The 13,161-nt window shown below is 34.5% G+C and overlaps 3 long non-coding RNA genes across 6 annotated transcripts; all 3 read left to right on the top strand.

The window, feature by feature from the left end:
• The first annotated feature begins 4,324 nt into the window (after positions 1-4,324).
• LOC135120136 (uncharacterized) lies at positions 4,325-4,905 on the top strand. Of its 2 annotated transcripts, XR_010278528.1 has the most exons (4): positions 4,325-4,407; positions 4,463-4,485; positions 4,562-4,666; positions 4,831-4,905. It is a non-coding gene; the product is annotated as an uncharacterized LOC135120136 (long non-coding RNA). The 2 variants fall into 2 exon arrangements; XR_010278527.1 differs by having other exon boundaries at positions 4,463-4,666.
• Positions 4,906-9,129: 4,224 nt separating this feature from the next.
• On the top strand, positions 9,130-9,630 carry LOC135120138 (uncharacterized). The gene is made up of 3 exons (XR_010278530.1): positions 9,130-9,216; positions 9,270-9,383; positions 9,448-9,630. It is a non-coding gene; the product is annotated as an uncharacterized LOC135120138 (long non-coding RNA).
• Positions 9,631-11,324: 1,694 nt separating this feature from the next.
• LOC135120135 (uncharacterized) lies at positions 11,325-12,782 on the top strand. 3 transcript variants are annotated; one of them, XR_010278525.1, is made up of 6 exons: positions 11,325-11,391; positions 11,474-11,634; positions 11,701-12,105; positions 12,170-12,286; positions 12,364-12,474; positions 12,630-12,782. It is a non-coding gene; the product is annotated as an uncharacterized LOC135120135 (long non-coding RNA). The 3 variants fall into 3 exon arrangements; XR_010278526.1 differs by having other exon boundaries at positions 11,339-11,458; positions 11,512-11,634; XR_010278524.1 differs by having other exon boundaries at positions 11,339-11,634.
• Positions 12,783-13,161: the final 379 nt, after the last annotated feature.

The raw sequence follows: 13,161 nt of genomic DNA, 5'->3' as shown, positions 1-13,161 counted from the left end.
ATAATGAAAGCCATCAACCATTAGGAAAAACGAAAAGTAATAAAATTTATGGATTTTCCACAAAAAAATACTCTTTTTAGTTTTATATTCAAATTTTTTTTAAAGGCCAAAATCTACTAAAAATATAAAAATTTCTCGTATAAAATCTACAGGTGGCCTGCGACGGGCGTCAAACAATATATTTAGAAATCCTCCTAAAGTAAAAGAGCCAGAACATTTGTATTTCTTCTATTGTTTTATGTAGTCTAACTAGATTGCCAATAGGGCCCATATCAGGAGATACTCCCAAAATGCAATAATCAACTTTATGACTTCTGTCCTCAGACCTCTTATGCCGTGCCCTAACGTCCCCTCTTGTTTATCCACGGTAATGCTATCAACCCTTTTTTTTCCAGTATTTAGTTACCACCTCACAGCACGGATTCAAAATTTGAATTTTTGAGGGTAACTATATGTTTATTAGGCTCCTTTAATATTCTATTGCTAAGGTATGTATGGTATATACAAATTTCTTTTAATAAAACAGATGGCTCGCCATATATTTTTTGCTCTTTCTTCCCTTCTTTCTTTTCGGTTTTTACCGGGTCTTTAGTGTTTTAGTTTTACGTTTTGTCTAGAGGAGCCAGTGATATTATAAAGGTTACAATTTTAGTGTAGAAAGGTAGAACAAAGACTAAACGTCTAGGGGGCGTTATAGCTGAAGTTAAAAAATAGCTTAGTAGCCTGGAGGACAACTAAGTTAAATACTTTTACTAAATGTATTTTTTTTTAAACAGATTTAGATACTTTATTTAAACGCTTTCGACTAAGACATTCAACAAAATCTAAAATCTAAAAGGGGTTATTCATCTCCTTCCAAAGAGTCTAGTAAATTCGGAATATAAGCGTCGGGTGTCGAGCCTTTAACATTAGTAGGTTTATCAGTACGCTGGTAATTCCTAAAAATAACAGTAGCTTTTTCAGGTTGCCTAGGGTAGGGTTTGTAATTTTTTAAAACAGAATTTAAATTGTTGCAATTAAATGTTTTAGACTAATCCGAAAGCTCAAAATAAATTTAATTAAACCAAATAAAAACCCGACCTGCTAAAATAAGACGTGGACCTGCTTTTGCATGTTGCGTTGTACGCAGGGCTAGGAAAGTGTTGTCAAGATCTAAAGTCCTCAGCTTGAATTGCCCATGGTGGTTGGTTCTATTATACAAATTGTGATTTACATAGGTTAAATTTTCTTATGGATCTTTAAAGTAGTGACTTTTTAACTTGTAAGTTTTTGATTTTTTTTGTTTTATGCAAATTGCTGTGCATTTAATAATATCTTAAAAAGTTATATATAGTGCCTAAAAGACCAAAAATTTATATGCTATTACTTTAGTAGGAAAAAGTAACTAAAAAAACTTTTTTTTTAAAATTATAATTTTTTTATAAAAGGCAGTGGGAAAATTCTAAGGCTATTTTTTTGTTGGTTTTAAAAAGTAATAAAAAGTTAAAATTTTTTTATTAACACTTTATTGTAAGTAAAGTAATAGATTCCATTTTTTTATCATATTTTTTAGTCAGAAGACCTTTTTGCACAAGGCCATACAGATAACTTTCATACTAGTCAAGGGACGGCCTTCTTTTGGCATAGAATAAAATGTAAATGAATGCCACATGTAAAAATAACCAGTTTTGTTATATTTTTTAAAGTCTAAAGAACAGCTTTTCTTTATTTGCGCACACTTCTGCGCTGGTACAATCTCCCCTTCTACAAGAAATATGTTCTAAAAGAGTTGGCCCCTCAAGTTTATCAATACTTAAGTTTTCGAGAGTGAGGACTGATGTCTTAATAACGGTTCATAAATCGTTATTCTCTCGGCAAAGAAACATATCTTCTGATCTTTACTCCCCGCAAAAGAGTGCTTTGTCTTGCAGATGTTATTAGTGAAATTTGAGACCCCTCTTCTTCGACACTTGGGACATTTAGAGAATCCGTCGAAAACTTCAAGTCCTCGGTCAAGCAAAAACCTCTATCAACAATTGAAAAAAAAGACCTCGTTCGAGTAGGAAATATATATATTGCCTACTTCGAAGCCTAAAAGGGAGAAAAACACCTACTTTAACTTTATTTAAAGGCGCTAAAGTTTCCCTTGAGTATACGTTAAAAGAGTGGCTTTTACCCCTGACATTGTGGATATTTTCAGCGTTGGGCCATTTGGTCGTCAGGGTCTTCTAAAACACCAGTACTAAAGTTAGCACATGAGTTAATGTTAGGAACCCACTAGAGTTGGAATAGTTTCATGAATAAAGTAGTAAAATTAGTATTGGTGTTTAGATGGTAAACTTTCAAAGTAAGAAGCTAGTTCGACTCTGGCCAGTACAAGATTATAAGGATAATAGTTTTTGATCCTCGAATAAAAAAACTAGGAAAACCCAAATACTACGATTAAAGTAGGAAAAATAACCTTTCTGTCTGGCTTAGTTAGAGTTTTCTCTACCACTCTCTTTAACTATCTTATAAATGATTAAAATGAATAAAATAATAAATAATCTAATTAATATAGCAAAATAATAGAATCGAGTTGAAGTGAACAATTTCTTTGCTTTACTGCTTTCTTTGACTCTAGCTGAAAAGATAAAGTGGGCTATTTTATTCAATCTTACATTCAAGGTAATAGTTGAACACAGTAAGGCGTGACTATGGCTCCAGGTGCCATTATTCAGCATCAGCTTTCGCCTCGTGTAGCGGTAGCCGATAACGGACTATCCGAACACAGTGATCTAGGTTAATCAAAAAGATAGCTAAAGATTTACTGTTTAGTTTTGCTTAAACTGAGTGATACATTAGAGATAAGAGATGGTTATAGTCGTTATATTATGGAGAATTTATCCTTATTTGACTGAAGTCAATCAGTTGTCGTTCCGCTATTTTTAAAATCATCTAAGGACTCTACGAGGTCAAATTAAAATTAACTATCTAGTTAAGGTATCTTTGTATCGAGCTAGCTTCAAAGTAGTGTATTAGTTAGTGACATTATCACGGTTAGTCAGATCCATTCGACTTTGTCTAGTCTTTGGCTAAGTTAGAGACACTAGTATGTCCAGCGACTATCTATGGTGAACGGCTGCGGACAAAAGCTTCTATTGTACTCTAGAATAAAGTTTGGCTAACTAACTGAACTGAAAACAGAGCGTTTTGGGTTACCCTAATAAGAGGGTTGCTATAATGAGTGGCATTAAATAACACAATAAACATCGGTTCGAGATGCTTGTTTCTAACATTGTATTGTGCACTACTTTACTCATTTCCATATCTGCCATTTGTGAGATGTGCTCAACGAGTTAGACTTATTTGGCTAAATTTGTGCTGATTTTGACTAATTTTAAGGCTAATTTTTAGATTAACTTTGACTCCTTTTACTTAGTGTCAAGTCAGTAAATACTCTTCGCATCGATTCGAAATGCTTTATGACTAGCTGGAAACTAGCTATGAACTATTTGTAAAAAAAATATTATTATGCTAGAGTTAGAACTTTGTACTAGGCTTCAATAGAGTAGTAGCAGGGGTTCGGTACTAGACTTTCATGCTAACGGTAGCTTTAGGGGTATAACTCTAGTTATTAATGGTTAGACCGTAGTTTGCGCCGCCTTTCTTAGCATTTAAATAGTGCTTACTTATATAGGTTATAATTCTAGCATCATACTCCAAGACTAATAATGAAAAGTGTCAATTCGAAATATAAACTAAAAATATCCTAATTATTCTCCGTAGCTAAAGAAAAGTCTTGATGAAATTGGCTTAGTGTCTAACTACTGTAGCTTTGAGCTAAATCTGGCTGGGCACTTGTGGAGTTAGTTGTGAATAATAAAAGAGTACTTATTATCATGAATGGCAGCAGTTTAGCGTAGTATTTATCAGAGAAAGTAGTATGATAGTGTTGTTTCCTTTACTAATGCAAACAAAAGTAGCGGCCCCTCCTTCCACTTTTACGGGTAATAGTACTGTTTATGCCTTTTGGAGGGTCTTTTTGCATACTTCATCTTATATGTTTTATTAAGCTATCCCAACTCGAGTCCTACTTTACTCATTCGAGTTCAATCCAAAAGAGTCTTATGCTCTTCCAAGGTGAAAGAACTTACTTAAAAACTTCAACTTCAATAGGTCGATACTAGTAATAATCTCACCAACTAGGAAGTAATCTTGGTTTCTAACTTTGACCCTAGTCAAAATCGAGACTCTGCCGCCTGTTACTGAATCTCTTCGTGTGGTAGTAATCTAGTGCTTATTTCCGAGTATCGACGAGTGGTCTATAGATCTGGCCAGTGATCTCTAAAATTCATTAAGTTCAGTGAGGTGGGAAGTCCTTGAGCTTTATCTTTATCATTCTGCATTGATAGCTACCTCTAACAGATTTATTTGCATCCATTCAAGGTACTTACCTTGTGCTTGACGCCTTTGCGTTCTCTAACTAGATTTGTTTTGTTAGAGTTATGACCATGTTGCTTTAAAGTTAAGTAACACACAAAGAGATAACAACTCTTTCACTTAATTTGAAGCTTCGCGTTGACTACTAACCTCCCTTTAGATACAGTTTTAACCCTAATTTGCTTAGAAAGGCCTTGGGATTTCCTTGTTGAACACTTTTGTGTGAACATGCTAAGTTACTCAGTTAAGCTCGTGTTCCGTGCAAGTAAGTGCGATTATTTTTAACTAGAAAGTATCCTTGATTGTTATCGTTATCAATTGTTAAGTGACGTTTCTTGAGTGCTGTTACCTACTAATAATACTCAATGTTATTAAACTTTTTTATTATTATTTAAAACAGAGCTATTATCTAGTATATTTAAACACCAGAATCGCTCGTATATGAAATAGGAGCTTTTCGCTCGGGCCTCGTTGCACTCGCTCGTCCGGTGCGAGTATTTTATCTTAACTTTTGAATCTTTTTATCATATTTTTAGCGCGGGACGTGCAAGGCTTCCTTGGTTATCGCTGCGACCACAGCGAGGCTAGCGTCAGTTATCCTTTAAAGATCCATTCATGGCCGCTGTGCAGGCTGGTGCAATTTAATGGTAGCATTAGGTGCTCTTTTGGTGCCTTTGCCGTTTTCTTGAACCTAACTGATGAGCCTTCGCGATTTCACTGTACATGCTTTAACGGTGCAAAGATTGCTTTTTGCCGCCAGAGCGTTATCGTAAAGTGTTCAAAAAAGATTGGCCCTATATATTAAATTAGCGCTCAACTTAGGCGTTAGTCCCAACGAGTTTCCGATGGTTTCGATCTAGGTTACTTAATGGGTTGCCATCCAAAGAGTGGAATGTTGCGGGCAAGTAAACTTAACTTCAACGGGCCATTTATATCTCTACTCTGCAAAGAAGTCAGAACTTGGTGTCAGTAAAAACTGAAACAATCTACTTGAGATTAGCTATGACACTAACGGCTAATTAACAGTGAAATCCAATGCAGCGTGATTATGGTAACTTCCTTATTAGAGTTCTGTGTTGTGAGGTTTCTGCAGTACTTGGGAGAGTTCTACAGTTGCAATAACTAGCTGAATTAATTAATCAAACATATACTAAGGACGCACGGGTCGAAAGATCTGCTTTTAAAACTGGTAGAAACTCTAGGTTGGCTAAAGACCTTCGGGAAGGTTAAATCTTACCTGTATCTTAGGTTTTAACATTATGGTTAGTAACGTATTGTTCACTAACGAGACTTGGTCCTAAACGGATAAAATCTAAGAGGATTTTATAGCTAAAGCCTAATAATAAACACACAAACAGATCACAACTGTTTCACTTATTAGGACAGCTCCGCTTTGAGTACTAGCATTGCCTTCCGGGGCAGTTTTTTGTAATATACCGAGGAAAAGCATGGAAATCCTTGGCTGAAGCCTTGGTGGACTGTGCTAAGTTGCTAAGTTAAGATCTTGTTCAGTGCAATTAGGTGCGGACAAAAGCAAACATGAAACCTAGTTTAGCAATGAGCGATGATAGCAAAGATTGTTTGCCTCCTTCCAGGAACACCGGCGACTGATTCTCCTTGTAGCTTAGGTTCTTCCTTTGTCTCATTGGACTTGGTGGCCGGTGTGTAACTCCACTGTAATAATGTGTGTTACTATAGTCTTAGCTACTAGTACTATATATATAAGGCGACCAAATTGATTAATTTATTTTGTATGGTGTTAATATTAACTGCTAAAACTCTCCGAGCGAAGAAGCCAGTTGAAACCTAGCCAACACCTTATTTTAGTCTTTAGTTTAGTGCTATTTACCCATAAGAATCAAAAACTTTAACCTCCTATCTTTCTACGGGTATAAGCACTGTCTTTGACACTTTGGGCGGGTTATTAACGAATTAAGTCGTTTAAAAACCCGTATAAGAGATAAAAGCTAATTAGCTCTTTCTCGATGTGTGCTCTTTCTCTCTTGCACGTGGCATCTTTTGTATCAGCGCAAGAGGTACGCGTCGGCTATCCTTTAAAGATTCAATTTTGGCAGCTGTGTAGGTTAGGCTGTTAGTGGTAGCACTAGACTTCTTTTGAGGCCTTTGGCTGTTAGCAATTCTCGGTGCTGGTGTACACTCATTAATGGAGCGAGGATTGCTTTTTGCCGCGAAGCCATTATCGTCAAGAGGTCGGAAAAAATCATCCCTATATAAAAAAGCGTCTACCATGGATGGTATTCTTTTAGGCTTCACGATGGATTTCGGTGTAGTGTTGCTATTGGGTGCTATCCAGAGATGAAATGGCGCAAATGTAGGCTTATCTGCCGCGGCTCAGGTCACCCTCTTCTGTTCGGCAGTGCATGGCGGCTGTTCTTGGAAGCTCACTGTTTATTAATTCCCATTCATAGCAAATTATGGCAGTATCCGAGTTAATGCTTCGGGCTACTTTATGGAATTACAAACCAATGGACCGTGATTATGTTACCTTCCTGCGGTGTGCTTTAAACTCAGGGCTGCACGTTACTCTGGAAAGCTGTAATTTCTTTACTGGTCGTATGGAAAGATAGACCTTTAAAATTGGTAAAGCCTTCATATTAGCTTGACTTCTTTGGCAGATGTCATCTTCCTTGCGTCAAGGAGCGTACGTGATGGTTATGCACATGCCTTGCGCCTGGTGCCTTCGTGTTTGGTACTAGAACCGTATAGCTCTATGACCAACCTTAAGAGGGTATTGACTATTAATTAGTAAAGGCTAATTAACCTTGAACTTTTTAGAATAACGCCGAAGTGAGGTATTCTGGCATTGACTTCTGAAGCTATTTATTCTTAGGCTTAGTAAATGAAGAGCATTTTGAGCCTTCACTGAAACATTAGCAATATTGGCTAAGTTGCCAGAGTAAAACACTGTCGGCGCAAGTTACAAAGACAAAAGCGAACTTTGTGGCTGCTCTGGCGATGAGCGGTGACTAATAATAGTATGCCTCGTTGCTAGGTCAATGGTACATTTCGGCATTTGGCTTATCTATCTAGTGATAGGTCAAGTAGCCCTTGAACTAATACTGTCTTGGCTAAGGTGTCGGAGTGCATCAGTGTTAGTGACATGTTGTTAAGGTCGACCTTGCTAACTGATCGAAGCAACGTGAACTAAATAGTGTCATTAATCATTGTACTTATTACAGAGGCTCTTTTACCTCAAGCTAGGGTGGGTTTGTCACATTTTAGTTAAATAAAATTATTTGTAGCAAAATAAATAGTACTTCTTTTTTCTTGTTTAGTCTGTTAAGCTCTATTTTACGTATCACTGCAATGTTATACGAGAGTATTTTGGTTCAGCTTTGTAAACGAGTAAAGCATGGAAGTTTACTGTTAAGGTTGAGGAGAGATTACAATATCTAGTAAGTCTTGCAATTCCCATTTGGTCAATAGTTTTGAAAATCGTGCAACTTTCTAACAAACGATTTTTTAAACATGAGAAAAGTTTTATTGATTTATTTCCATGGTTCTGCTAGCGTAGACGTTAAGTTTACCTACTAAGGTTAGTTGACTTTTTTTTAAATATTTAGATTATTGAAAGTGAAAGGGTTAGGTTGGAAGAACTTGTCATCGAACACGCTGTATTCTTGCTAACTGATAGTCGTGAAAGCAGGTGGTTGCCCACTGTCCTTTGCCAGGCTCATGATAAAGTTAAGCAGCTTTTAGATTTTATTAAGCTTCATCTGTTGAGGATAAACTAATAGATTTGTATGAATACCGCTTTGGGTTTCGATTCTTTTGTGGTTATGCGCCATTGAAATTACGATACTCCTATTTAAAAAACGCTTGAGTTATTAAAAAACTATTATTAAGATAAAATAATGATAGTAGTCGGTATAGAAAAAGGTTTTAATTGAATATTTTAATTATTTTCATTTAAGGTTGTTTACTTTTGCTCGGATGTTGTGGCTCCAGTGAACGTAATATTTATACAAACCGTTAATGTGACTCTTTGCTAATTATCTACATCAAATCCTTTGAAAGCAGAACATTGGACCAGTAGTGCACATTAACGAGGCCAGGCCTATTTTCGAGCACTAGTATATCATCCTAATCAAATCAAAAAACTTAACTTTGCTACTATGAATGCACTGTAATTACTACATGTTACTGCGTAGCTTCCTTCAGTATACATAATAATGCAATGGTGGGCGTCCCTTATAATTTTAACTTTTTTTTTTAAGCTATTGCAATTATGTGTGCTAATAAAATACCTTTTTGTAAAGACTTTCCTCTACCTTAATCTACATATAAGTAATACAATGTCGCAGTTTTAGTTTAACAGGATAAAAGGTTGACTAAAAAAAAAATAACTAAAAAAGATATTATACCGAGGAAACCTGCTAATTTTTTATAAATAGGCCTTCCCTTTATAGCAAGCATTTTAACAGTAGAATTGTTTGTTTCCTTTTTGCAGTATCCGGCAAGGTCAGTTCATTTATATTTTTAATTATTTTCTCTGAACTTACAACCCTTAAGTGCACTTGCACTAAAATAAGAGTACTAAAAAAAATTTAACTTTAAAATTACTTTATATACCCGTTACTATTTTGTTAATATTGCCTAATATTGTTAACCTTTCTATCTCCAGCACTGAAGTTGAGGAGACCCCTTTGGGTATGGTGACCGAAGCAAGCTTTTTTTAATTTTGATTAAATAATTAGGAATAGTTCCTCACCAAATTTAAGGGTTTTTGTCCCTGTATAATTTATTAATATCCCGTGGGGAAGCTTTTAGTAACTGCGTTTATGCTCTGAGAAGGTTAGCAATTAAATCAATTACAATTAATATTATAAATATTTAAAGTCTTGAAGGTCCTGCATGCCTTTTGGGATAACAAGGAAGAATTGTTATTAAAGTGTTGCAACGACGCTCTTTACTTGGAGGAGATTACCGAGTTGGCATTTACGAAAGAAAATTTTGATCAAGTAAATTGTTTTTGTGTTTGGTCTCCTTATTCAGTAGATTCTCTTACTGGCGTTTTATAAACAGTTCTACTTGGACTCTGATCTTGAGGATAATAAAGAGGATTAATATTTAATTGCTTCATCATTTTGCAGCTATACAAAATAACTTAATAAAATCGACGTTTCTTTATAGGGGGTATAGAATTGCAACCTTGCCGAGTTCTTAGTCCGACACTCTGACACTCCCGTCACGCAGGCTAGGAGCGCACGTTTGTACTAAAATCTGAACTTTTGTATCAAGCAGTCGATCCAACACCAATATTTTATTTTCGTTTGATATGCAATAAACGCTAAGCAAATGTTTAAAAATTAATAAAATTTTTGTTAACGATGTCATTATGAAAGCCAATGATGGAAGATGAATAAATAGATGCACCAATTAAATTACGCTCGTGATAGCCACTAACAAAAATTATCTACTAACTTCAAAGAATTTATGACATAGTGTGTATACTAAAAAGTTTTTAAGTTACTACATCGGTTGGTACACTAAAGAAACATGCCCTTACCCCTAGAGAACCGGTTTTCACGAGAAAAGTTAGAAATACCAGTTTGGGTTCTAAGTTCTTTAATGCCCCGGGGTTTTTTCAGGTCTCCAAAAGTTTGGGGTTGTAAGGCGTTTTGAGGGTTTGAATGTTTTTACAATAAATTATAAACACACTCCCAGGGCCTGTTATTTAACCTATGCAGATAAAATTAATGAGGCAGGCCTTATTATCAATAAAATATTTTAGTTAGCAAGGCTCTAAAATTTATTTATATACTATAAGATTTCAAACTATTTTTACAGTTCTATACTGAAAGTAATAAAATCATTATTATCAATAAAGCTTATATTAAAAAATAACCATAAAGCTGAACTTCTGTTATTTATCTTCTTTTTATAGACAACTAATTTTATTGTTAGGATCACCACTTTTGCATTTCTTAAAACCAACACTTATTGGAACTTTTCTAGCATTTTTGGATGTCGAGTTTACAGAGGGTGTTTTTGATACCTCAATAGAACTCTTGATAATGCAAAAACGTGGAAAGTGCATGCTCCAGCTTATGCTTGCTTGTTTATATCAGAGTTAATTATCACAATTCTCATAATTCATACCTGTTGTATGAGTGAAAACCATAAGCACCAAGGAATATTCCATCTAAAATCTGTTTTAAAAAGCAATTTTTTTATTCTGGTTACTTTGGATGTTTGTGGTTGTTTGCTCACCCTTGCTTCAGTCCTTATTGGCGTCAATAGTACTTTTTCGGTTATAGTTAAACCCTTGAATCTTGCTAAGAGTGCGTTTCCACTGATTCTTACTTTGGATGCGATTTTTATAAAGATGGAAAGCCAAAAATTAAAACTGGGGCCCTTCCCGGATGAAGCGGGAAGAGCGGCTTTTAGCCAGATTTAGTACTTTTTATTTTTTTTAAAAAAGAATTAAGATTAGGGGCAGCAACATTAATAAGAGTCTTTTTTATAATTTCATTCATATCATAGGTGTAACTTAATATTGCTATTATTGTAACTTTTATTGTCAACTAATAGACAATGGAAACTTTAATGGCTAATGCACTTAATGTACTTTGAGAGCTTGCTTAAGACCTTTTCAATTTTGAACTTTATTATACTGAATTTTTCATCTTTTAAGAGTGTAACAAAAAAATATAAGAAATTATGACTTAAAAAGATCTTTTTCTAGTTTTTATTACAACCACTTATAGAAACTTTGTTTAGTTGTTGGCTTACTGTTAAAATTACTACGGTTAAGCATAGACGTCAAAAAGAGGAAGGCAATTTATTACATTATTATTTACTACGCTTGACTAACTTTCGTGCAATGCTAAAGTATCTATTTAAGTTTCTGGTTTTATAAAAAGATGTACATATAAGCTTATATGTGTATAATTATAAAGATTGTTATCACATTGTGCCAAACCTCAAACTGGGCTCTAAGATTTTCAATAAAAAATGGACCAGAAAGTTTGTATATTTGTACTCCCTTTTAAATGATATGTAAACACTAAACGCCGAGGGACTTAGTTTAAAAGTTAACATACTTAAGGGTAAAAAAAATAAACAAATTGCCAATTTTAAATTAAGAATGACGCAGTTCCTGACCGGGACATTTGTGTTTCCTACTGAACATTGGAGTAACGGTAATTACCAAGTTCTGTACAGATTTCAATCTCTACTCTTGCACCCTTTTAAACTGTTTTAGGCCAGGTTTCTTTTTAAACTTAGTTTTTATTTTATCTACAAAATTGAATGGTCTTCCTTTTCAATCAAAAGTTTACAGATAAACCGTTTGCCGCTCCTTACTACTAAAGCTTTCTTTGTGGCAAAGGGTTAAGTACTTCTCTAAAGGTGAACTAACAAGTGCCACTAAAAAGGTTGATGATATACGCTCTTAATTTAGTACCTTACTACCATATAAAAACTGCAAATATTACGAAAAAGGTCACTAACTTTACCTAGCCAAAATTTTATCTCGCGTTACTTATATATGCCTCTACTTTTAATAGTGATTGTTTAAAAAAATAGAAAATCCTGCTTTGCGAGTGTATTTTCGCTTATTATGCAGAAAAGAACATTTACTTTAACTCTTCAATGGAATATGCTCTACTTCTTTTTTTTAACTTTTGTTCTAGGCCATCCCTTCATAGTTCCTTTTCACTCTATTCGATACCCTTTTCAGTACTTTGTATCGTTTTTGCTCTGTTTACATTTTAATCTTAAACAATTCTTCTCCTTATGGAAGTTTATTGTTTCAACTCTTCAAGAATGTTAATCCATAGAGAAAAAGTAGAAAGTTTTTAATGAAGCACACCTATAAAACACCTGAACCCGGCGCGGGTGTATATTTCAAGTGCTTAAAGTTATTTATTAGTAACCTATCAAACTAACTTTTAAAAATAAAACTCGAACAGCATATTATTAACCATTATTTTAAAGGAAGCCCTTCCGTTCTTATTTGAAGTGGAGTTTCCGTACAATTCACTTTATGAAACCTTTTTTTTAACATTTATTGTAAGAACGAGCAAACGAATAAGCACGTAGCTTGGGGTAAGTCGCACCTAACTTATTTTGCATAAGTTTTTGCTTATCTTTTTTTAAATTAACTGATTTTATACTGACCCCCATATTGAGTTGACAGTAAATTTTTTGCCTATTGGGGCTAAAAAAGTTTAACTATTAAACTTAGACCTCTTTATATATAGTATTATGCAGTAATGAGCGTCAGAGAAAATTGAAAGCACGTCAACTGCCGAGGTAATCCACTTTTCAGCACGGAGGATAGACCAATATTGGCTTCCTTAAAAGCCTTGTCAAGTCTCATTATTATTGGTTTAGAAATCATAATTTAGAATATTGTCAGATTAAAAAACGGAATATTTTTCCTGAACAATAATTTTTTTAACTATATATACTACAAAAAAATCTTAAAAATTCTCCTATAAATCTACAAGCGCCTGCGACGGCGTAAAACAAAGAACTTAAAGTTTTTCTAAAGTAAAAGAGCCAGAACTTTTGTATTTCTTCTCTGTTCTATTATGTAGTCTAACTAGATTGCCATTAGGGGCCCATATCAGGAGCTATTCCCAAAAACTTACAATAATCAACTTCTTATGTCCTTATAACCTTCTATGCCATGTTTAAACGTTTAATCTTGTTTATCCATGGTAATGCTATCAACCCTTTCTATTGAGATATCAACAAAATACAAAGGAAGGTCTTCCACTTCCTACAAGC

The sequence above is a fragment of the Zophobas morio genome, unplaced genomic scaffold (assembly GCF_036711695.1).
Source record: "Zophobas morio isolate AGI-343-1 ecotype UQ-CSIRO unplaced genomic scaffold, CSIRO_AGI_Zmor_V1 ptg000345l, whole genome shotgun sequence".
Classification (NCBI taxonomy): domain Eukaryota; kingdom Metazoa; phylum Arthropoda; class Insecta; order Coleoptera; family Tenebrionidae; genus Zophobas; species Zophobas morio.
The sequence above is the reverse complement of the archived record's forward strand: the minus strand, read 5'-3'. Positions and strand labels throughout refer to the sequence as shown.